This window comes from Parasteatoda tepidariorum, chromosome 9 (assembly GCF_982258835.1).
Source record: "Parasteatoda tepidariorum strain Cologne lab strain chromosome 9, Ptep-v5.0, whole genome shotgun sequence".
In the NCBI taxonomy this organism is placed as follows: domain Eukaryota; kingdom Metazoa; phylum Arthropoda; class Arachnida; order Araneae; family Theridiidae; genus Parasteatoda; species Parasteatoda tepidariorum.
The window spans coordinates 1,962,215-1,987,949 of record NC_141763.1 but is presented as its reverse complement, the minus strand read 5'-3'; the positions used below and the strand labels follow the sequence as shown (position 1 = coordinate 1,987,949).

Genomic DNA, 25,735 nt, shown 5'->3' with positions numbered 1-25,735 from the left:
TACCAACAAGTTTTCCAACAAACACAGCTAAAACATTTTTTTGTTAAAAGGAAGAAAATCAAAATATTTCTTACTTGAATCTACACATTTCTGAAGAAAAAGCCTAAAACTGAAGTATAATAAATGAGAGAAGAAAAATCATCGCATTTTCGGGAAAGATTTTATTAAACTGAATAATTTTTGTTGCAATACGCAACTAAGTGTTTTTCCAAATTTTCAATGGTGAATTGATGTCGTCGGTCATCTAAGATCATTTTGAAAGTAAAAAATGACCTCTCCACGTCAGCCGATGTTATTGGACAAAACTTGTACAATTCCAGTGCTATTCAGTGCTTGTACAAAAATTTCCAGTTCTGCTGCAGATTTGACCATATACTGAGCGGCATCACTGACAAAAATCAAAGCATCTTCAGAACCATCTCTATCAGGCCATAATAATCTGATAGAATCATTGACAAACCATGCAATGGTTGAATGATTGACTTTATTAAGGGCTTTGCTTGCTAGAAGATGTGGTCGAGTAGGAATATTATCCATTTTTCCACAAATAAAATGAGCAATATAGCGATCGCACTTATCTGTCGTCTCATCGACTTCAATCCATATAGGGCCATCTCCAATATCTCGTCGAATATCATCTAGTTCTTCATTATATGGGTCATTCTAACAAAAACAGTCATTTTCATGTCCCCAGTTTATTTTATGTTTGTTTTACAGCTTACGAAAAAAAATTCGGGGAAAGTGTCCTTCAGAATGCAAGCTAACAAAAGAATAAAAATAAAATTATCAGTTTTTATTTTTTATTTATTTTAGGTAATTAAAATATACCAATATGTCATTCCCTCACTTGCCCCCACTGCTGATTTAAAAAAAGAAAAAAATTGTTTCTGAAATAAAATTTTTTTTTTTACAAATTCGTGTTTTTTATTTCAGAATACTGAAATATAGAATTCAGAAAATCAATTTTAAATTTAATTTCTGATAAAAATATTAACACAGCACTATTTTAAACTTTGTCCCCAGTGTTTCGCGCCATTCCCTCACAACAATGTTCTTATGACTTGCAATCTTCTTAGAATAAAAATATTTTAATAAAAACTTCAGAAGTTAACAACTGGCATCATAGAACAAAATTGCAGTATGTTTCCATCTTCAACTCAAAGAAGCTTTGCTGTGGAATAAATTTGAATGAATCAAACCAGGTAAAATTTTTTACATTTGTCATTCCCTCATGTCATTTTTTAGAGTAAAATAAAATACAACTTCATCGAGAAAGTGGATAATTATATGTTGCTTTCTTGTATGAATATAATTGTATGTGATTGACTTCAGAAATTAATTAGGCCTAACTGTTATTTTTAAATTTTATTGAATTCGTCATTCCCTCACTAGTGTATAAAGTGAGGGAATGACGCTAAAGTGAGGGAATGATTCAAGATGAGTATATTATTAATTTTTTTTTTTTGTTCAATCGTGCCAGCCAATTTTATTTCCCAAACCTGTAAAAACTATTAAATATATAAGACTAAATTATAATAAATATTAGATATACTTAGTATGTTATCATTTTCAAACTTTAGGTAGATGTAACTTAGATGAAAACATATATTAAAATAAAATATCATTCCCTCACTATTAGTGTCATTCCCTCACTTTTTAAATAGTGAAAATAATTAATTTACTTATTAATTAATTTGAAAAATAAATTAAAAAAGTAATAAATTAATTTATTAAATTAATTAATTTATTTATTAAATTAATTAATTAATTATTAGTTATTATAAATTAATTACAAATTAATAATTTAAAAAATTAATTAATTTAAATATTAAGTATAATTTATAGGATATATACTTTCTTTATAATGCCATTACATATTTCTACTAATATAAAAAGTTTCAGGGCTCGTTAAAGCTCAGTTATATCGGTTAATCGGGAATGATCTAATTGGTACAATATTTTTTTAAAAACTGTCTTAAATTTGGATTATTTAACTTTTTTAAAGGAATATTGCTGCTTACTAAGGCTTTGCATAAATCACTAGAAAAATCACTTTCCTTTTTAGCTGCTTGAACAGGAATAGTTAATAAACTTTGAACAAATCCTTTTGTATTCTGCTTTTTCTTCACGGAGTGAGCATTAGTCTTTATATGTTGATCGATTTGGTACTTTTTTTTCACAGGAAATGTGTTTTTGACAAATCGCACAAAATACTATTTCCCCATCGGTCGTAAAGTCCTTCCCATAGTCCGAAATCCATGTCTTCATTAAATTTGATTTAGTCGACTTAATTTTTGGCATATTATAAAATTCAGCAGTCAAAAATCACGTTCGAAGCTTCACTAACTACGTATTCAACTGATGGATGTCGAAACTGTCTATCTATCGGATGGACTATCGAAATATGTTAGAATAGCAGCTCTCTCCAAAAATGTATTCACTCCACCCTTTAACTAATCAATCACAGGAAAGGGAGGTCATTTTCTACCTACCACAGAAGCCTTATTTTTCCCACACAGATTGACAATTATTTATTCCAGGAAAAGACATCCCTTCATAGAATATCTGGCCATCCCTTTCTGAGGTTTCTATGACGAATATCTGTTTTGGTGGGCCCTTTGTACCCCCTTCCCGACACACACCTCATTTCTACATCTTTTTCATGTGATTGCAATCACCCCCAGCAACATCAATCCAGCTGATCCTTTCAGATGGTAAAGAATGACAAAACAAAATTTAAAGCGTTCCTTATGCTAACATAAAAAGAATAATGATATGGTTTTAGGAGGGAAAAGCCATAAAATGCTGAAAATATGCAGTTATAATAGCAAATATACCTTTTTATGCATTTATATGCACAAATGGCAAAAAGTGCTAAAATATGCAATTGCATATGCACGTATGCAATTGCATATTATCCGCTGTCTAATCATAACTTTTGAAGCAAACCTACTTATGTCTGAAAAATTGGTTTTGACCTTACATGAGTGGGATTGTTATGTTATGGAAATCTGTGTTTGCAAATAGCAAGTTAATATAAATCTGGCTTCATTTGTAAAAAATAAAAATAAATTATTTGGGAACAGTGAACTAGTGAAATACTTAAAGAATGTGTGCATGTTAATGCAATTGAAGGGAACATATTTTACTCTATGAATTCTCATAGTACTTCAGTGTTATGTACTTCATTGTTGTCTTTAATCCTTTTCTGAATTTCATCAAGTTGTTGACATTTAAAAAGTTGATAACAGTCAAAAGATCTGATGTTATGTTCTTTCTTGTAAGTTCAATTTAGTTTTCTAAACCATCATAAATATAGGTGAAAATTAAGTTCTCTAGCAAAGTTCATGACACCCGGTGGCTGAGTGGTAGCGCTTTGCGCTCCCGCGCCACAGGTCCTGGGTTCGATCCTCAGTCCGGGCAACTCAGTTGACTCAGCCTTACATCCCTTCAGTGGGTCGATAAATGAGTACCAAGCATGCTTGGGAACTAAAAACTGGGGGTTCCGTGTTTGGCTGACAACCTGACCGGAACATCTGCTCCTGCACCCCAGAGCCCAAAGTCAAGAAAGCTGAGGTAGTCCTTGGCCCTCTATGGGCTGTCGCTCTACTGAGATTAGCAAAGTTTATTGCCTGAAATGGTGACTGCATTTCAAACATTGCTAGTAGTCACTCTATTCGGAAGAAACAAATGACTAGTTAACTACAAAAAAAAAATTTTTAGTTTTTCTGACCACTGATTTTGTTTTATTTATACAGTGGTGGCCAAAAGTGTGGACACTTTTTGAAAGTTTCATGTTTTTTAACTTTTTGTGCTTGTAGAATATATTAATTTTCACTTAAATACAAACGTTTATATATCAAATTGAAGGTAATTTAATGTAGAATTTAATAATAAATACAGTATTGCAATACCTGTATTACAAAAAAGGTTATGCAACAAATAGTCAGATCTATCTTAGATTTGCATTTTTTTTAAAGTGATACTTACACAATCAATACTTAGTAGGATAACCCTCATTTTTTAAGACAGCTTCACAGCGTTTTTTCATCGAGTGAACGAGTGTTTGGAGTTCATCTTTCGTAATCACATGGTGCCAAGAATCAATTATAGATTCAATAAGTTGTCTTTTATTGGATGGGCGTTTTTTTCGTACAAGAATTTTCAAACGTCGCCACAAATTTTCAATTTTATTGAGATCAGAGCTGTTTTCGGGCCATGATAATATATCTATGCCTTTATTTTGAAAGCATGCTTTGCATACTTTTGCTGTGTGGCATGGAGCTGAATCCTGCTGAAAAATAAATGGTGCGTTGTTGGGGAAGAGATCCCTGTTTGAAGGTATCAATTTTGGTTTCAGGGCAGTTTCGATGTATTTTTTGGCATTCAGGATGCCATCAATCACTTGAATTTGGCCCACACCATCTGCAGACATACATGCCCAAATCATGACATTTGTTGGATTTTTTGTAGTTGCTTCAATGCAATCATGATGAAGCGCTTAACCTACTCTACGTCACACGTATTTTCTACCATCACTTCCAGAGAGCGATATTTTACTCTCATTACTCCAGATTACTTGCTTCCATTGATTTTCTGACCATTTAATGTGTTCTTTTGCCGACTTAACTCGTTTTTTGCGTTGCTTTTGACTTAAATATGGTTTTTTCCTTGGAATTCTAGCTTGTAGTCCAAATCCTGATATCCTTCTTTTTATTGTTCTTGAACTTACTGCTATACCAGCTACATTCATTTCACATCTAATGGCATCTGATGACATTTTTCTATCTGGAAGGCATAGCCATTTAATTTTTTTATCGGTAGTAGCACTTGTGCATTTTTTTCGGCCTGTTATGGCAGCCTGAATGCCAAGAAATACATCGAAACTGTCCTGAAACCAAAATTGATACCTTCCATCAGGGATCTCTTCCCCTACAACGCACCATTTATTTTTCAGCAGGATTCAGCTCCATGCCACACAGCAAAAGTATGCAAAGCATGCTTTCAAAATAAAGGCATAGATATATTACCATGGCCGGGAAACAGCCCTGATCTCAATCCAATTGAAAATTTGTGTAGACGTTCGAAAATTTTTGTACGAAAAAAACGTCCATCCAATAAAAGACAACTTATTGAAGCTATTATTGATTCTTGGCACCATGTGATTACGAAAGATGAACTCCAAACACTCGTTCACTCGATAAAAAGACGATGTGAAGCTGTCTTAAAAAATAAGGGTTATCCTACTAAGTATTGATTGTGTAAGTATCACTTTAAAAAAATGCAAATCTAAAATAGATCTGACTATTTGTTGCATAACTTTTTTTGTAATACAGATATTGCAATACTGTATTTATTATTGAATTCTACATTAAATTACCTTCAATTTGATATATAAACGTTTGCATTTAAGTGAAAATTAATATATTCTACAAGCACACAAAGTTGAAAAACATGAAACTTTCAAAAAGTGTCCACACTTTTGGCCACCACTGTATATGTTTACAGTTTACAGAATTACAATTATTTTTCACTTGTATTTAATATGTACTTAGATCATTAAGAATAAATTTGTGTAAAATTTGGAGTATTTTACTTTCTTATGAAAATTTAACACTTTAAAGGAAAAGTAAGCTATTATAATACTATCAATCCTGAAAAGATATTATGTCCTTTATTTTAGTTACATGAAAAAGAAAGTTCTATTTATATTAAATTAGTACAATATTAAATTGACTATTTCAAATAGCTTAGACGATAATATAAAAGTTTTATAAAATATTTACAAGTTTGTAATTTTCTAATATAATATTTATTATTGCTGTAGTTCATTCAACTTTAGATCATTCAAGTTAGTAATAGTTACATTTTTCATTATTGTTCCATGATTATTTCGAATGTTTATTAGGCTTCTTTCTTGTTTCTTGTTTTAAACTTAAGCACATTATTATAAATTCATTGAAAAACTTATAAAAAAAAAACATGTTAAGAAGTTAATGTTCACTAACTTTAAATAAAATAAAAACTGATTATAAAGTTTAAATGTTAATTTTCAGCTGACTTATCATTATTTTATCTCCTATATACTTTTAAATGACCAATTTAAATTTATTAAAAAATTTTAAACTCCCTTTTATGGCATTTTAAGCATTAAAACTGCTAAGTATTTTTTTTTTAATCATTTTAAAAGCTTTTAGAGAAATTAGAATGATTTTACTTTAAAAAAAATATTTAATTGAAATTAAAAAAGTATTTTCTGAATCTTAAAAACTTCTTTTTAAAAAAGGAAATGATGATTTTCTCAAGTTTATTTCCCCAGTCACTTTGGTTTTAGATTCTTGGATTAGGCTTCTTTGTATCTTGTTTCAAACTTAAGCACATTATTATAAATTCTTTGAAAACTTTATGAAAAAAAAACATGTTAAGAAGTTAGTTAAATAAAATAAAATAAAATAAATGTTAATTTTCAGCTGACTTACCATTATTTTATCTCCTATATACTTTTAAAAGACCAATTTAAATTTATTAAAAAATTTTAAACTCCCTTTTATGGCATTTTAAGCATTAAAACTGCTAAGTATTTTTTTTTTTATCATTTTAAAAGCTTTTAGAGAAATTAGAATGATTTTACTTTAAAAAAAATATTTAATTGAAATTAAAAAAGTATTTTCTGAATCTTAAAAACTTCTTTTTAAAAAAGGAAATGATGATTTTCTCAAGTTTATTTCCCCAGTCACTTTGGTTTTAGATTCTTGGATTAGGCTTCTTTGTATCTTGTTTCAAACTTAAGCACATTATTATAAATTCTTTGAAAACTTTATGAAAAAAAAACATGTTAAGAAGTTAGTTAAATAAAATAAAATAAATGTTAATTTTCAGCTGACTTACCATTATTTTATCTCCTATATACTTTTAAAAGACCAATTTAAATTTATTAAAAAATTTTAAACTCCCTTTTATGGCATTTTAAGCATTAAAACTGCTAAGTATTTTTTTTTTATCATTTTAAAAGCTTTTAGAAAAATTAGAATGATTTTACATTAGAAAAATATATATATTTAATTGAAAAAAAAAAAAAAAATAAGCTGAGTGGGCTAATATTTTTATCTTGAAAGGATTTAAAGATTAGATCGGAAATGCCTAAAGGCATTGGTAGAAAATTGATGGTACTTTTTATATTAAAGTCCTTGTGTCTTTATTATGTAATTAAAATATCGGTTATAAGGAGCTTAATTTTTATACCATGCACATTTGGAACAAAAATGTTAAATAAAAAATATTTCTTGCATTGTCATATGTATGTATTATGATGCTTATGGATATTTTAATAGATAAATCTTTATTTGTGCTTCCTGAAATGAAAAAGCTTCTTTGTTTTATTTTAAAACATTTATTGTATGTTTCTTAAATGTTTCTATCTCTTTTTATTTTCATTAATATTATTTAAGCATTGTTATTCTACATTTAAAAAAAGTGTTGCTTTATTTAACATTAAATTCAATTTAAAGATGTTATTTATCAAGCATATATCTCTTTTAACAAACTTTTATTTCGACTTAGGAATGTCTCTGTTTTGCAGTAAAAAAAATATATCCCTCCTATCTTTTATCGGCCTTTGCAAAGCTTGTTCTCTAAATGTTTTGAGATTTACAAGTTAATTTTTAGCAGCTGATTTACATGTTTGAGGGAATTTTGAGTTAAGATTTTTTTTTTTTTTTAATTTGACTTTATCTACCTGATATTTTTACTTTATTTTCCTGTTAACATATGTGATTAGTTTGATAAAATTTAAGAAGAAAAAAAGAAATCAAATTCGAGAGCTAAACACAGCATTTATGAAGGGTTCAAATGTTGTTTTTCCACACATTCTGTTTAATGATGCTTTCTTAAGTTTGTTAAATAAAAAACAAACCATATACAATAAAATAAATTTTTGTCATTTCAGCATGAATATTATAATGCTCGAATGGAAGAGAAAGAGGTTGAAGTAGAAAATAATGAAATTGATTCTAATGATGTAGTAACTAAAAGAAAGCCCAAAAAGAGTATTAGAGATCTAGATATGAAACCGCACAGAAGTTTTGCTAATTCTCCTGTAAATTTTAAACATAGCTCTGTTCATGTACCTACAAATGTTTATGATAAAGGTAATATAAACATTCCGCATTTTTTAACTGAAGTTTTTTAAATAAATGTTGTTGTTTTTCCTACACATAATATTGTAGTCATCTCTACTTCATTTTACATGTAACTAATTATAAATAAAAAACATGTAACTTATATTAAAGAAGTAAAAATCATTAATAATAATTTTTATTTCTTAGATATAAACAGATTTTACTGCCTGTCCACCATTGGAAGACTATTTATTTTCAAACAACTTTTGTGACTGGAATGTCATTTTGCTAAACTATCCTCATTGGCACAAAGCTTTCTTCCAGCTTATTATCATTTCTTTTATCTTCCTTTGGTTTTAGTTTTTACTAAGGATGTAATTAACGGATATGGGAGAATTTCGATCCTTTTGCGTAATATTCGGTTGGCATTGCCAAATATTCGGCAAAGTATTATCTAGAAATTTATTTCTCAATAAATGGTTTGTTTCTTTTTGGAAGAGGAAGGTTAATTTGAATAGATTTAATAAAGAATTATCTGAAATCGAATTTTTTACTAAACATTATTTAAAGATATTTTTACACATATTTGTAAGTTCAAATTAAGTTAATTAGTTAGTAAATGTTCTGAAAGACATATGGAAAAACGAAATGTGAAGAATCGCAACTAGATTACTTTATACTGAACCATGAGCTTTGTAATGCAGATTTTTTTTTTTTATTTATTTATTTGTTTACATTCAGGGAAATCAGTTTTGCTGTGTTTTAAAAATTTTGTGTCTTAAAAATTGAAAACTTTTTCTTAATTTTTCATTTTTGTCTTTTTTTTCTGTATTAACTATAGCAGAGCATTTTAACAGTGCATTTCCAATAGACTTAATTCTTTTATTGTCACTTTTTTCCTGTACAATAAGACAGATAACCAATGACATGGAAAACTATTATTCTCAACGTTAAAGTTATATTTCAGAATTAAGAAGAAAAAACATTTCTGCTTCTCTTTTGCTAACTTTCATTTTTATCGTCGTTTTTATTATTACAGCATTTTTTAAAGAGCATCTCTAATGAACGTTATTCTTTTATGGTCACTTTTTTGTAAAAAAGTTGAATCGAGATTTTTAGTATTAAATCTTTCATTCAAAAATTAGAAAAATTTTTGTTTTGACTTCTATCTAGCTTTTTCAAAAATATTTTTGTTTTTATTATGGCACGACAATTAAGAGTATTTCTATTAGTCTTTTAAACTTCATTTTTTCTTGAAAATAAGGTAATTGGAAAACTGAGATGCTTAGCTTTAAAATTTTCTTTCAAAAAGTCATCGATTTTTCTTTGAGAAATCATCGAATTTTATTTTTTCGGTTTCGCTTTTTTCTATAACCTTTTTTTATATGGGCGTTTTTATGATACTGGTGCTTTTTTAAAAACGTTTCTGATACAGTTTTTTTCTCTTTCAATGTGTTACAGATAATTTTTTCTGGAAAATATTATTTTTAGCATTAAAATTTTGTTTTAAAAATGAAGACAATATTTTTTTTCTATTTTTTTTTCAACTTTGCAATTTTAGTTTTTTTAATAGCTGTTAGATAGTTTTTTTTATCTTAAATGTTTTTAATTATTTTAATATCTAATTATCTTTATTATCTTAAGCATTTTTATTGAAGTTTTTTTTCCTTTACCCCATACTAATAATACGGCTAAATATTTTATTTTATAACCGTCGTTGAACAGCCGACCCAATTTAATGGGTTTACGACTACTAATGTTCAACTCTGTAGCCTTGTAATTTTGAACCAATCCAGAAGACAAGGAAACTCCTGGATCAGTACCCCCAGAGGTATTGATTTGTTATGGGAACATGGAGAACTTTGAGACTCGACAGATTTAACGTGCATCAGTCACCATTTACTACACGGGTACAAACTTATTTATGTATAAAAACTATCATTTATTAATAATTTTAAAAAAAGGTTACTATTTGGGCGTCGAATATTCGGTATTTGGCCAATATTTTTGCCCGAGCATTTAGTATTCTGCCAAATCACTATTCATTACATCCTTAGTTTTTACATAATCACTACTTTAATTAAATGACTTTAATTAAACGTCTTTTGACTTTCAATTAGCTTATTCTTGTTATAGTAAAGACTGTTGTCATATTGTATTTATTTACCAATTGAACTTACTCAAAAAATTTTGCTACCAATTGTAATGGTATGTTACTGGTACTTTTGAATTTAAAATCATTTAAACTAAGCTACCTGTGCTCTACTATAATTTAACTTTCAATAATCTTCAAATGGTGGTAGAGAGATTACTTTTGTCGTAATTCGTTACTTACTTGAAAACTTCTACCTCCAATTAAAGTGGTACTTTATTGGTATTTATAAATTAAAAAATAAAAAACTTTTAAACTTCCTTTAAAATTATTTATTCATACCATGATTTAACTTTCATCTGTCTTCTTGGGTACAACGGGCTGTATATTTCTGCCTTATTTTCTTTATACCCTAATTAAATTTTCACAAAATCTTTTTCTACTAATTTACTACCTAAGGAATAAAAAATTATAACCAAGTTTTTATCAAAACCTGATTAACTTAAGAAACATTTTTGTCCTATGACTCTATAATAAATAGTAAATGTAAAAAAATACTTTATTATTTCTTTTGTTATAATCTGCAAATTTCCACTTTCACTTAGTTATCTTCAAATGGTTGGATTTGAATAGCCATAAATATTAAAATGTTACTTCTTGATTAGTTTGTAATTTTTATTTTATTAAACAAAATTATCTCTTTTTTTTTAAGCTGTGTCTTTTTCAATTTATTTGATTTTTGAAGAATGTTTTAACTATTTTTAAAGCTTCGCAAAAGCTCCTTCTTTTGGAATTTTTTATTTATCTATTTTATTCATAGTAGTTAGAACTATTTTTTTTTTTTAGTGGATATTTTTTTTACATTGCTATTTTCATATTTAGATCCCAAGGTTCTCAACTCCATAAATGGTCAGAATATCTCACTCCTGCATTTCGAAATAATCTTGCCGTTGATCCATTCCTTAATTTGCAATATTTTGGGAGTAATACTGGTTTTTTATGCACATTTCCTGGTAAGGAAAAATTTATGGTCATTTTTTTTAATAAATAAGACTTATTCTTGTTGGGGGGGAAAATATGTAATGTTAACTTTTAGCCAGTTAGGTTTCTGAAAATATGATTTAAAACCTAGCAATAAACTTAGACTTTAAAATAACTATTGTGTGTAAAGCAAAACAATTCCCTTCTCTTATTGGTATTAATTTTTTTTTCATATGTGTGTGTATATGTGATTAAAAAGTAAATTTCCCCTAAAATTGTCCCTAAATATTTTACTACTATCATATTATATTGATTTTGCATTAAAAAATAGCTGCAATTAGCTATTGTTGATTAGATAAATGCTGAAACTGCAACTGTCATCAATTCAGAAGACCATGACAAATTATTTTGTTGGATACTTTTTTTTAAGTGCAGAAGCATTTAACTATAGTTATAATTGATGTATTCCTAGTTTAAAAATGGAAATAGTAAACTTGTAAAATTGACCATATTAGTCTCTGATAACTTATATCTAATAATGTCACTTCATGTTTTTTAAATTATCTAATTTTTTTGTGTTTCTTTTATACAAATTATTTTAAATTAATTATACTCAAATGTAATTAATAAGTGCTTTATATTAGTTAACTAGCTTTTGAGTAATACTGTTTTAATTTATCTTTATTTCAGATCCAATCTCTGCAATATAAAAAATTTAAAAAAATCATAAATTTTTCCATTTTGTTAGGCAATTAATTATTGTTACTATTTTTAAGCTATCTTCAGTTTCAAAATTTTTTCTTCATTTTTACAGCCACTACTTGGGTGAAAGAAGGCAGGGAAAAGCCAGACATTTATGATTGCCGAACTCGCTCTTGGTGAGCTTTAAAATTTTGATGAGAAATCTAAATATGTATTTTTACAGGGTTCCCAGAGGTCTTAATTTTAATAAGTGGTGACAAAAATTAAATAATGTCACTTAATAATGGTGTTACTTTATTTAATTATTCTCATAGCATCATTATAAGTTATTTTACATTTCCCATGTTTCAACCTTTAGTATTATGCTTCATGGATGGGACATAGTCATCATTCCTTCCATGAAGCATATTAGTATAGCACTATATATGAATATTAATATAGGGCAATACCATCCTTTATATCTTTGCAGTCTTCAGATGTATAAAACTTTAACCTAGTTTAATAAAATCAAGCAGTTCTACTAATATTTACTAACCTTTAGAAATGTAATTTTTTTTAAAAAAAAGAATTAAAACATGGCTTTTACAGTTTTTACATATCGTAACGTCTGGTTTTTGTTTTGTTTTTTTTTAAACTTATGAAAGATACTATAGATTGTAGTAAATATAAATGATACTAAGAATTGATTTAACAAAAATTACTCAAACTGCTTTTTTTTCTAAACTGAGCTGTATGGTTTTAAAATCCTCAAATCTGATATTTGTATATCGTGAAATTACCCTATTGCAACTAACTATAAGAGAAATGCATTAGTTCGTGAAAAAAATGAAAAGGTTTACAAAACTGTAGATTGTAATAAGGTATTCGTCGACCACAATTTTCTATTTTTTTCATGAAACTGATATATATATGTATAATTGGAAGAAACCTAATATTTCAAGTATAACTATTTAGATTGCAGATCAAAATGTGTAAAATTTAGGAAGTTTTCCTCAAATGCATTAGCAATTCCTCATATGCAACACACATGCAAATGTATCTTACAGGGAGTGCCAACTTAAATTTTTCAGTTTTAGTTTGCAACCGACTTAATATCAGTTTGATTCACATTTAACGTATGTTATCTGTCTTTGTTTTAAAGATTAAGTTTCTTTACCTTCATGCAGATATCTATTGCTTTTCGCTATTTAAAAGTAAATAACTTTAAATAAGTAAGATAGTGTTAATTAAAAATATTTTGTGCATTTATATAAATGTGTGTATATATATAAATTTTGTTTGTGAATCAGCCTCTCACACTGCCTTTTTTTATGCTATTGTATTGATATATTTTGTTTTTGTTATATTAATGTAATATTAGAAAGCACTAGGTTTGCAGCTATAATTGTTTGAGCTTATTGCTAGATTATATCTTTTTATTGTTAAATTTAAATTTACTTTTTTAATTTTCAATAATTTTTACTTTTTTTAATTTACAATAGTTTTTTCTTTTTTTCCTTAAAATTCTCCCTTTTTTTGTTTGTTTCCTTGTTCTCTTTGTGTTTTTAACCTACATTATGGGTTCTATGTACTTGCAGCTTATTCACAGTTAATAAAATCTTAATTTTTCTTTCAAACTTTCTCTTTTCTTTTATTTGTCTCTTATGTATATATATATATATTCAAGTTAACTGTATCCTCTGTTTTCTGATATATTTACTTTGTATTTTCAGGTATGTAAAAGCTGCAGTCTCAGCAAAAGACATAGTTATACTTGTTGATAGTAGTGGATCTATGACAGGAATTAGAAAAGAAATAGCAAGGAATGTTGTGGCTGATATTCTTTTAACATTAACAGAAGATGGTTTTGTCACTATTCTTGGTGTAAGACAACTTTGTATATTAATTAGAATTATTAAAAAGTTTATTTCTAGATTTCATTTAATCTTTGTTAATAACTTTTAATCCAAAAATGTACTAATGATAAGTAATGGATCATCTAGAATAATTACTGTGACTAAAAATATATAAAGATTCCAAAAATGCTTTATAAGTTTTTGCTCATTTGTCTAAATTTATTTTTATCATTTTCTGCGATATTTGAAGCATTTATTCTATTATCATAAATGTCTATTATGCTTTAAAAAATAAGTGCTTGTTACTTATATTGTCAATTTTAAACTTGTCTACTATTTTCTGTTATTGCTATCGGTTCATAAATTTATCTTTATTGTTTAAATTATTTTCATTATGCAAACTAGAAAATTAAGAAAAATAAGAATTGTTCCTAAAGTTTTGATTATAATGAATGATAACTATGTTCATCCCTTGTTTTCGGACGAAGTCACTCCTGTTGTTCCTTGCTTTGAAAATGCTTTGGTCCAAGCAAATGAAGAAAATATACGAGTATGAGAGTTAAATTATTTACATGAAATTTATTTGTATATTTCAATTATAAATCTGTCTATTTTTTTTAATGAATAATGTTTCGAAACTGTTTGTATGTTTTTTAACTGTTCACATTTTATGTATTTATCATTTCATTAGTCAATTTTTTAGCACGTCAAAAAAAAGTTTTTTGCTTTAGCAGAAGTTCTTATAAATTTCTGTTTCATGAAAGATATTTGGATCTATCTTTCATTAAAATTCAATGTATAATGTAATTTTTATTCCACAGCTTATTCATTTATCTGATTTAACTTATTTCAAATCTTTATACACAATTAAATAAATAAAATGCGGTGTTTGATATATGAATTTAAAATCAAAATTTCAAACCAAATATTCAGAGAGCATTTCTAACTAAAACACCACTATATTCTCTACTTTTTTTCTCTATTTAACATATTTTCTATTGTACAATTCAATCAGTTGTATAATTTAGCATATTGTTACCTTATATTTATAAATTATCCTATTTTAACTAAAACTATCCTGTCTATGAAGATAGTCTTAGCTGTCTGTGTAAGATAAGATAGTAGTAATTTGCTGTTAATTAATTGGATGGCTGGGACTTCTCAACTAAACTACAATTCACATCTCAATCTTAGTTGAATATTTTTTGGGATTGTGATTGCTTTGAAATTCTTGATCATTTGAGTGCTCAACTGTTCAATTTCTTCATTTAAAAATGTTATGAAGAAGAATTTTTTTTAATTAAATTCATAACAATAAGCCATGTGTCACTTTTTTGAAGAACAAAAATTTAGTCTTAAATTTTTCTTTCAAATTGGTTTTCTCTTAATGCATGTTATGTCATGAAGTTAAACAATATTTATGTATTTATTTTTTGTGATACATACCATAATTTTAAATATCATACTTTTTAGAAATTTATGAAGCATATGAAAAAAATGGAGACAGCAAATATAGCAAATTTTACATTGAGCTTGATAACAGCCTTTGAAGTTCTCCAAAAAGTAAGTTTCATATGTTTTAAAATTAAATAATATTATCATTTGCTTGCTGAAATTATCATTGAAACTAATATTTTGTGCAGTGATTGATTTGTAATTTTTTTCCCTCTGAAAACAGATATAAACATGAAATATCTGTTTTCAATGGTTGTGAATCTATCAATTCTATAATGAATAAGTGATAAAATATTTCAATTTTATAATACTGTGATATAATAAGTGATATTTTTCCTGAAATTTTTAGCATATTTTCTGTGTGTTTTCTTCTGATCAGAACAATAAATATGTAACTCATATTACTTTTACAAAAACCTCTAAAAAGTTTGATGGAAATTTATGAAAATTGATATTTTAAAAATTAGTGTATCTTTTAGCCTCAATAGTATTATTTCATTCTCTGTTTTATCTTTTTTGTCCATTTAATTCTCCTTGTTTTAACCTAACAGCCTAACATTCTCCGTTCACAAATATATATGACTAAAATTTCATCTATCCCTTTTAACTGTCAATTCTAAACTCCAATCAACATAAGACATAGTTTAATTCCTATCAAACTAGTTTCTCACTGCTAGAAATCGTGAAATTAATGCCATGCAAAATAGTGTATCATGAGAAACTTTATTCTCAAATTTTCACGGTGATAAAAAGTTGTCCCTGTGGTTTTTAATTTATCAACAAAAAAATTTTTTATCTCTAAAAATATTACTTATATAATCTATTATATATAATTCTCTTACGTGGCTCCCAAATTTTGGCTGTATTTCTTTTCCGCTGGTTGCAACGTTTGCTTTATTTTGTTTACGTTTTGAAAACACCAAAGCATTCTGCCTTTTAATGATGTGTTTCTGATCTAATATATATAATTCTCTTACGTGGCTCCCAAATTTTGGCTGAAGTACTTTGTACAACTAAATAAATTTCTTTTCACAACGCTTAAATATTTACTTTATTTTCTTCATATATCTATTTTCTTCATAATTCTGTTAGGTTAAAAAACATTTCGCTAAAAAAATAACGAATTCTAAAAGAAATAAAAATAAACAAGTTAAAAAATAAAAATGCTGTTGCCAGCCATAGAATTTTTTGAAAGTTAACTTAGCAACATAAATCAAAATGACATAGAAGCACAACTAGATCAAAATTATGATACCTGAGCGCTTGACGTAACAAATCCTTCAATTCTATAAGTGTTGTATCGCCAAATGCCCAAATTAACAATTGTGTTTTTAAAGAAATTCTATAAAGTTTTAAATAAACAACCTACTTCTACAACTGCTTCTTGAAGAACTTGGCTCATTGATTAAAAATATTGTTTTAATTTTGCAATACTAACTTTACTTCTACTTTCATTATTGCTATGACCCTCTTTCATTACATTTTACAACCTCATGCTAAATTTGAGGACTTTAAGTTGTTTTGTGGTTGAATACTGACGTTTAGAAATGTACATAAAAAAGTAATATTTAAAGGTTAAGAGTTGCCTCAGAAAAATTTGAATTGTTGACATTGAATTTAACAATGGAAGCAATCGTTTTTGTTAAAAATTGAATTGTATTGTTGACATCAAAACTAAAAATATTGTGTTTCAACTTAACAATACTACCTTAATTTATACTTTAGAATTGAATTGTTAGAAATGACTTAAACAAAAAGTTTTATTTTTACTGACAAATACTATATTATAATTTTAACTTTTTCTATGACTATACTCATTTTCTTATTCTTTTCTTTGTTTTTTATACATTTTATATTTTTGTGATAAAATAAAAAACTTATAGTTGTTCTGCTTCTGAACACTGATGAAAACACAAAATGATGGGCTTCATCAACAATCAAAAATATCTACATTTATTTCACAAATTCCATATTAATAGGGTGGCGCCCTTCAGAGAATTAAAAATACAAAATTATCTTCATCAAAGCCGATGCTTTACATCCGGCGTTCAGTGGCAGACTACTATTTCATATTGTTTTACAACACATGGCTTTAGCCCTCTGGTGGGAAAGACTTTGAAACAAAACTTACAACAGTTACTTTTCTCAACAACTGAAATTTAGAATAGTGTGATTAAGAAAAATATGTGAACTGCTTGGATTTTTAAAATAATATTGAAATGTACAGGTTTAGAACTTTCTACAGTGAAAAGTTTTCGAAACTTCAGTATTAAAAAAAGTATGCAAAAGCTAGACGTTAAGAACGTATCCAATGAGCGAGCATTGGATTGCGAAGCAATCCGAAATGAACTACGAAAGCAGTTCCGGGGGTTGGCGAGCGCCAGCGAGCAGGGGGCGAAGCCTCCTAGTCATAAATATAAGACAAATTTTAGTCATCTAATTTAAAAATAATAATAATAAGTCATTTATGAAATGCAATGTTTAAGTTTCTTGGAATTGTTATGAAAACCTCAATCTAACAATTATAGTTTTCAAATATATTCCAAATTTTAAATATATTTTATTCATCGATATTTTGTTCTGACATTTTCACTCTAAACTTTGTTTTTGAACTTATATACATATTTGAGCTTAAAAACTAAAATGTGTTGTATATTTAGATTTCTTAAACATTAAAAGTTTTTTTTTTTTTAAAGAATAAACTTAAGACTCATTCCACAATAACTAAATGTTTTTGAATTTGACTAAAAAAAATCTTGTGAATATGTGAGCATAGAGATCAGTATTTAAAATTTAGAATTTCAAAAAAAGTTTTGAAATTTTTTTTTTTATACTATACTTGGAAAATTTTACAGTTGAGAGAAGATTTTATTCGAAGCTGACTAAAATGCCTAGATGGTGTTTAAAACAATCAATTCGGAAGTTGTTTTAGTATATTGCGTACTATTGTTTCTGATGAAATGACCATGCTATTAGGAAAAATGGTAGTTTGTGGAATTTGGAGGAATTGGATTTGAAATATACAAAAATATCAAGAATCTGTTTATTAGACATCTTTTTTTAATGATATAATTTAATCATTTAGAAAATAATATTCTATATTTTGTTTTTTTACAAACCACATAATTACAGAAATTTGAGTGTTTTCAAAATATTTAACATGTTTTTCCCCAAAGCTGTGAAATCTGCAATCAAATAATATAGAAAATAATTAATAAGTTAGCGAAACCTGTTTACTTTCTCCAAATGTTTCCTTGTGTTAAGGATCTGTTCTACCAAAACAACTTAATTGTAACCGTCTGTTTACAAGCTTTCTCTTTACCTAAATTTAATCCACTGTAACACCTCAACTCCAGTGATCCATAAGGCACTACTAAGAAATCTAATCATGTATGTTACATAATATATTAAATTTCAGCACTAAAAAACTTATTATAGTCGCCTTGACAACAAAAGAATAGGAGCAACCATATTTAGAAATTTAACTTAATTGATATGTTCATGTTGTGAAGAGAAGTGTATTTACTGAGTGTTTGGACTGTTTTTGTGTGGAAAAGAAAAATATGTTTATTGTTTTGTACGTATAATGTGAGAGGCCATAGTAAGATTAGATATTAATCATTAGCAGCCTTGCATTAACAGAGTGGATTTGGATGTTGTAAATAATGGTATTATGGCTTTGAATTTGTTTTGTGCGAATTTTATGATTATTGAATAATTGCTAGCAACTTCACATGTATCATGATATCTAATTTACTTTACATTACAAAAAATTTGACTCCAGGAATGCACTATTTTTTTAATGTATTTTTGCATCAACTTTGGTATTGTTAACAGGAACGGATATTTTATCATCATCAAAATATTTTTGTTTTTCAATTGTTTTCAATCAAAATTAAAAATAAATTTTACTTTATTGTTGCAGTACAATCGATCTGGATTGGGTACTCAATGTAATCAAGCCATTATGATAATTACCGATGGAGCTCCTAATACATTTGAAGACATATTTAGGAGTTACAATTACCCAAATTTACCTGTAAGTTTTCTTGTCATTATAAGACAGCAGTTATCATCTTAAATATAATTTTTTTTTTATAATTTTATTAAATGGAAGCAATCTTGCTTAATTTTTCTACTAATTTATAGGTCAGAGTATTTACATACCTAATTGGTAAGGAAGTTACTGAATCACATGAAGTAAATTGGATGGCCTGTGCAAATAAAGGTTTGTCTTCTTTTTTTTTATAAATTTTTTTTTTGAACTATGTTAGTACTTGGTTTTATCCAACCTAGTCAAATAACATCAGGTTTGCATTGAAATTATGCTTGATTATAGTATTAAATTTTTACACAATCACCTTGTACACTGCTAAGCAAAAAACTTGAAAATTGAGGAACATAAGTAATTATGAATTTCATATGTTTGTAACTTTTATTAAATTATGTGTAACTGACCTAACAGAAATCATAAATAAAACTTTAATCCTACTTCTCTGCATTGGTACAAGCTTCATGTGTCCATTATTTACATTTGGGACTCTGTATCTAACCTTCCTATGATTTTAACTTGGTCTAGCATGTAACTTATAGCCTTTTGTACTACTTGATTTTGTCCAACTGACTAAATCTCAGTTTTATTCTACAGTGCCATTTAACAGAAAGGGAGAGTTATATTATTTTAAACTTGATGCGAAATCTGCTTAAATAATTGCTAAAAAAAAGGCATTATCAGATGATTTTACTGAAAATAAATCTTTAAAGAACAAAAAACTACAAAGTAATATTGATGATGTAAAAATTAAAACTTTTATGATAAATATTTCGAATAATTACTATTGACAGAGAAATAGTCTGCACTCTCTTTCATTCATCTCTGAATAAAATGATGAATACCTACTTCTAATTTCATGTCATATCTGATAAATGTCAGCAGTAATTTAATCAAAACTGACTGCTCCCTATTTTATTCCTCTTCCCAATTTTGCCCATCTCTCCTATATACAAAAAATTAGTGATCACGGAGATATTCATTCTCGTAGAAATAATTATTTTCTGAATTTTGAAATAAGTAGCATTAAGAGAACACTGAAATATAATGCAAGTTGTTTTATAGTAATCAATAAATAAAAACTGGAGAACAAATTTTATTTTTTGTCAAAACTAGACTCAGAAAACTTAAGAAATTTAATTGTCACATTGTGTGCTGTCAGATTTTTATTCCTCCTCCTTTTAGTGATTCAAATACCTGTCTAGATATCAATGTTGTTGAAATTTCCATTGCCTATTATGATATTTTGACTGTGGCTTCATTTTGTAATTTATAATAGAATCAATGCAAATGTCTAGTTGCTTTAGTACAAAAATTTTTTTACTCTGGATTGGTTTTAATATAAACATGGCTTTGTGATTATTTAACTTAAATCCAAATTTTCTGAACAAAAATTCATTTTTTTTTTCAGTTTTTCATTTTATTCATTATGTATGTGTATGATTTTTAGTCTTCCACTCTCAAGGGCCGTAATATATTTTACTGTTTTCCAGGTTTTTATACACACATGGCTACACTTTCTGAGGTTCGGGATAAAGTTTAGATCTGTGTATATTTTTTATGCAAACTTTTTTAGTCTTTAGATTATTTGGTTCAATGGTCATTTTTTTACTAAAAAATGTATCACTGGTTGTCCTATATTTGTATTGCATAAAATATTTGTGAAAGCATTATTGTAGTTATTGTGTTGCATTATTGCATTATTGTACCTTGCATTATTGTAATCTATGACAAAAGTTTTCTACCATTGGAATGACAAGGTTTATGTCCCTCATAAAAAACCTGAGAAACTCAGGGGGTATAAATTTGCTTTTTAAAACCTGCAGGAGATAGAAACTGGTTACAAAAACCAGCAAAAATTGAAAATTCAGGAAAGTTTGTAAACAACTTTTTTCAATGAAAAGTAACAATTTTGTATTAAACCTCCTTTTCACAAAATTTGTAATTTTATAACACAAATTCTTCACTTCTATTGACATAACAATTTTAGGTTTTGAAAATATCTTTTATTTTAATTTAATAAAAAAAATATTAACTGTATTATTTAAATTAGTTTTTTAAAGATGCAATATTACTTTAAGAAGGAATTTGATTTATTTTTTGAATTAAAAATAAAAGTTTTTAATTTTTTGTGATTAGGAGCTTCTTTGGAGGTGATTAGGGCTTATTCAAATATTATGAAACCATGTTTTAGACTAACCCTCCCCCTTGTCAAATAACAGTTTATTGTTTAAGGATTACTTATGAAAAATCTGGTTTTACATGCATGAGAAAAATATGTGAGAAAATAAGTATTTTTATTATTTGTGCAATATAGTACATGAATCATGCTTAAAAAAATTACTTATTTGGGTGTGATTAATTGGAACTCGCTAAAAACATAAAATTTTCTCATATGCACCAATTCATAGTCTTTGATTCTAAACCGGAATAAAATTTAAAACAAATGTGCGTGAGATGAGGTGAATATTTTTGATAAGAATTTAATGGTTAATATTTCTTAAAATTAAGACTGCAATGTAATCTCTTTTTTTATTATATTCTACAATTTTGTTAAAAATCATGTAATGATTTTTGAAAGACTCATAAAAGCTTTTTTTTGTCACTCGTATCTTTTTCTGTTATCAACATTTGAAATGTATAAATCTTTTTAAAAATATTTTACCAAAATTTTGGGACAAATTTTGTCGGGTATCAATTTAATGAATTTCTATTCTTACTGTTTCAGAAATATGTGCCAGTTATGAGCAGGCCTGTTGTTTTGTCTGGTACATGACCATTTGTATGGACATCTGTCTATGCAGATGTGCCGGTGAGTTGTTAATTTAATCCTTTTTAGTATTTAAATCTAAATTTTTTACGTACATGTCTGTTTCTATAACGCAGATGTTTTTATCAATATATTTAATATGAACTATAATTAATAATTGAATAAATGTTTCTTAATGTCTCATATTTTGGGAATATCCAATGAATGTCCTCTATATATTGTAATACAAATATAATTTAAGAAGTTTTACTTCACTATCTTTTATTATTATTATTATTAAATTAATAATTTTTTATTTAAAGTTCATAAGTTAAATATTTCCACAAGCGTTTGACATATTTTTACATTTTTCTGCTATAAAAATTTATTAAAATAATAGTATTTGAGCATGTATCGGAACATCGTTTTTAAGTAATAAGCAATAAACTCAGCTATATCATTTTAGCCGCAATTTTTATACCACTTCAGCTATACTATTTTAAAACTTGCATGTTTTTTGGATTTCTTTTAAAGCTTTAAGGATCTTAAAAATCATTTTTAAACCTAAATTATTTTATGCATAATGCTTCATGATTAATACTTTTACACTATGCACTAATCTATTTTTTCATTGTTAATTTTGATGAAATTTTATTTGAGTTCTTATTACTATTATTATAAATTAGAGCCAATCTAATTTTCAAAAATAGTACTTGGTATAATTTCTTATATTTACTGCTTTTAAACAAAATTCAGGCAACTGACCTCAACCTAGCAGAATGGAAAGATAGAGAATTTGAACAAATTCGTATCAAGCTAAATCAAATGCGAATTCAGCAGTGGCATTCTGCCCAAGAAGATGAAGATTATGCTGATCCTGATAGTACACCTGAGCCCGAACACGAAACAAAAGAGATTAGGGTTTGTGTTTTGTTCTAAAGTTAATGACCCTATGTTTTGCTTGATTCCCAATTCAAATCCTGACGTTTGTTGTTTCTAGTAAATTACTGAACAAGCAAATGACTCCAAATTCCATGAATCCATACCCTGTAATTTCAAAGTTTGCCTTAACATTCACTGATTCACTTTAGGGTCTTGAAGAAAACCTTTAATCTGATTTAGACTGATGAATTAATTTTAAAAAATTAACTATAGCGAAGGAAATTGTGTTTTTTAATAAAAATTATGAAAAACAAAATTAGTTTTGAACTTATCTTATTATTTTAACTTTCTTTGATTTTTTTATAACAAGCAATGAAAATTGTGTGTAAAACTAAAATGTGGAATGATGCTTTTTTTTCTTTCTTTTTTGCATTATTATAATGGAAGATGTCTTTTGTATTACTTGAAATATTAATGGATAACTCTTTAACAGTGTGCATTTGTTATATTTCTCTGCATGCTGCATTCTGGAATTTTACATTATCTCATGAAACATTCTGCATGTGCTATTTATGTATTAGATTCCTCGTAGTAGGTTCAAGAAAAAACAGGTGTGTACCCTATTATGTTCTAATTGTAATTTATACTATGTGTAATTATTCTATTTTTACCCTTAAAACCTTTTTAAAAATTTTGTTCCATTATTTGACTTGTATTTTTCCTGAATTTTTAAATGAAATATATCTGTAATATGATTCTGTCTTTAAAAAATGTAGTTATGATTTATTTATATGTATGTTACTGGAAATATATAAAGCATCGACATAATGTAGGATGCCTAGTGTTTTGAGGCAAAGTAAGAAACATGAAAATTATTATTACAGGGAAACCTTGGTTAAGCAGACACTCTTGAGACTTAAAAAATTGTCTGTTAATGAGAGTTGCCCATTTACAGGAAGGTACACTAGCAACGAAGGCTAAGGCCATTAATTGTTTGGAATAATTGATGGCATTAATTGGATTTGAGATAAAATAATTAAATTATCTATAATAACTATTCACATTGATATTTATTTAAACTTAACATAATTATAACAACAACAAAAAAATAGCATTCAATATAGGGGTGCACAACCTTTTTCAGTGAAGGGCCACATGCACAGCAGATTGACCAATGAAGGGCCGCATGCCAAAGTGTTTAGATTATTAGATGATATGTTACATATTGAAAGCAATTGTTGGTGGTGATTGTTATATAAACATCATTGTTTATATAACACTAAATTCTTTTTGTCGCTTAACCTTGTAATCTCTTTGCAGAAAATACAATACTTTAAAACGTTTAAAATTAGAAAATGCAAAACTGATTACTTAAGAAAGAAAACAGAATTCGAAAATCAGAATCAATTTATCAGAAAAAATTTAGATAAATTGAAATAATTTAAAAACTATGGAAAAATTGAAATTTTTTTTATCACATTACAAAATACAAAAGTCCATTTAAACATAGATTTTAACGTTAAATTTTTTCTTCATAGAATTAAATTTCAAATAAATAAATATTCTAGTTATTAATATAAATTCAAGTTAAATACTTGATTTAAAGAAAGTTTATAGGGTTAAAAATGATTAAAACAAAACCCCTTAAGTGGAAAATAAGATTTAGCATTTATTAGGGAATGTACTTTAACTTTCAGACATTTTTATTTTAAATTATAAGAGGCTGAGAGAGGGAAGAAAAAGAAAGAAAGAAAACACATTAAATTTTAAGGAACTATATTCCTTAATAATAAAAAACTATTAAGATACTTGTTTACAACTTTTTATGACGAATATATTTTTAACATGACACTTACTATTTACAATCAATAAAATTTACATTACTTTACGAAACTTATCTTTTTTTATACAGTTAAAATTTAATGATATTCAAATCATTTCCCAGCATATAATCATAAATGATATAAAATGCTACCAGAAGGTAGAAAATGGTTTAAAAAATTTCTTAATGGTTATACTGTAATTTGCAAAATTTTTGAATATTGTGATAATTTTATCTACTTGATCATGTGATATTTTTTGAGCCATTAAATGAAAATGTAATGATTGTATTTAAAGACTACTCTGTAATTTTGAACAGGCCAAATTCATTCTGGAAAACAGTCTTTCGACAGAAGCTGTTGTTGTGGGTAGTATTAAACTTAGAGCAAATAACATCATCAGTTTTGGAATTTGTCCTAGATGGTGTTCTTCCTTTCTGGGTTTTTAAATCGCGGAAATACAAATATCGATGTGTTATTTTTTAATTGCTTGAATACGAATTGCTATGCGTTATTTTTTAATTGCTTGAATACGAATTGCCATGTGTGAGTTTTAAATTGCTTAAATAAAAAACTCGTTGCTTGTTTTTCAAATCGCGTGAATACGAATCTTGTGGCTTTTAAATTGCGAAAGGACTACTCACAACACTTGATTTTTAAAATGCATGAATATGAATCGCGATATATGGTTTTTAAAACGCGTGCATATGAATTGCGAGAAAAGTAGCAACGGATGATATTTTAAACGCCAGAACACGAATCGCGATATGTGATTTTAAATAATGTAAATACGAAACGCGATGGATTATTTTTAAATCTCGTTAATGTTAATACGAAATGCGATGGGCAATTTTCAGATAGCGTAAATACAAATTACGATGTATGACTTTTAAATTACAAGTCACAACAAAAAGAATAGGTTCGATGTGTGTTGTTAAACTTGCACGTGTTCATGGGACTAAAGAATTATGCAGTGTTTTGAATTATTTTTTTTGCAAAACGGACCGCGTTTAATATAAACACATCTCGTTTTTTTTTCCTGGGAAGGTGC

General features: G+C 27.1%; 1 pseudogene across 1 annotated transcript in view; it reads left to right on the top strand.

The window, feature by feature from the left end:
- Positions 1-25,735, top strand: part of LOC147803238 (voltage-dependent calcium channel subunit alpha-2/delta-3-like) — a 57,379-nt pseudogene that overhangs the window by 16,268 nt on the left and 15,376 nt on the right. Inside the window, exons 2-13 of the transcript XR_015428864.1 lie at positions 1,077-1,202; positions 7,946-8,147; positions 11,092-11,222; positions 12,005-12,068; positions 13,605-13,754; positions 14,202-14,277; positions 15,201-15,290; positions 19,108-19,221; positions 19,332-19,410; positions 20,727-20,782; positions 21,962-22,045; positions 22,739-22,903. The product of XR_015428864.1 is annotated as a voltage-dependent calcium channel subunit alpha-2/delta-3-like (transcript). The remainder of the gene's footprint in view (positions 1-1,076; positions 1,203-7,945; positions 8,148-11,091; positions 11,223-12,004; positions 12,069-13,604; positions 13,755-14,201; positions 14,278-15,200; positions 15,291-19,107; positions 19,222-19,331; positions 19,411-20,726; positions 20,783-21,961; positions 22,046-22,738; positions 22,904-25,735) is intronic.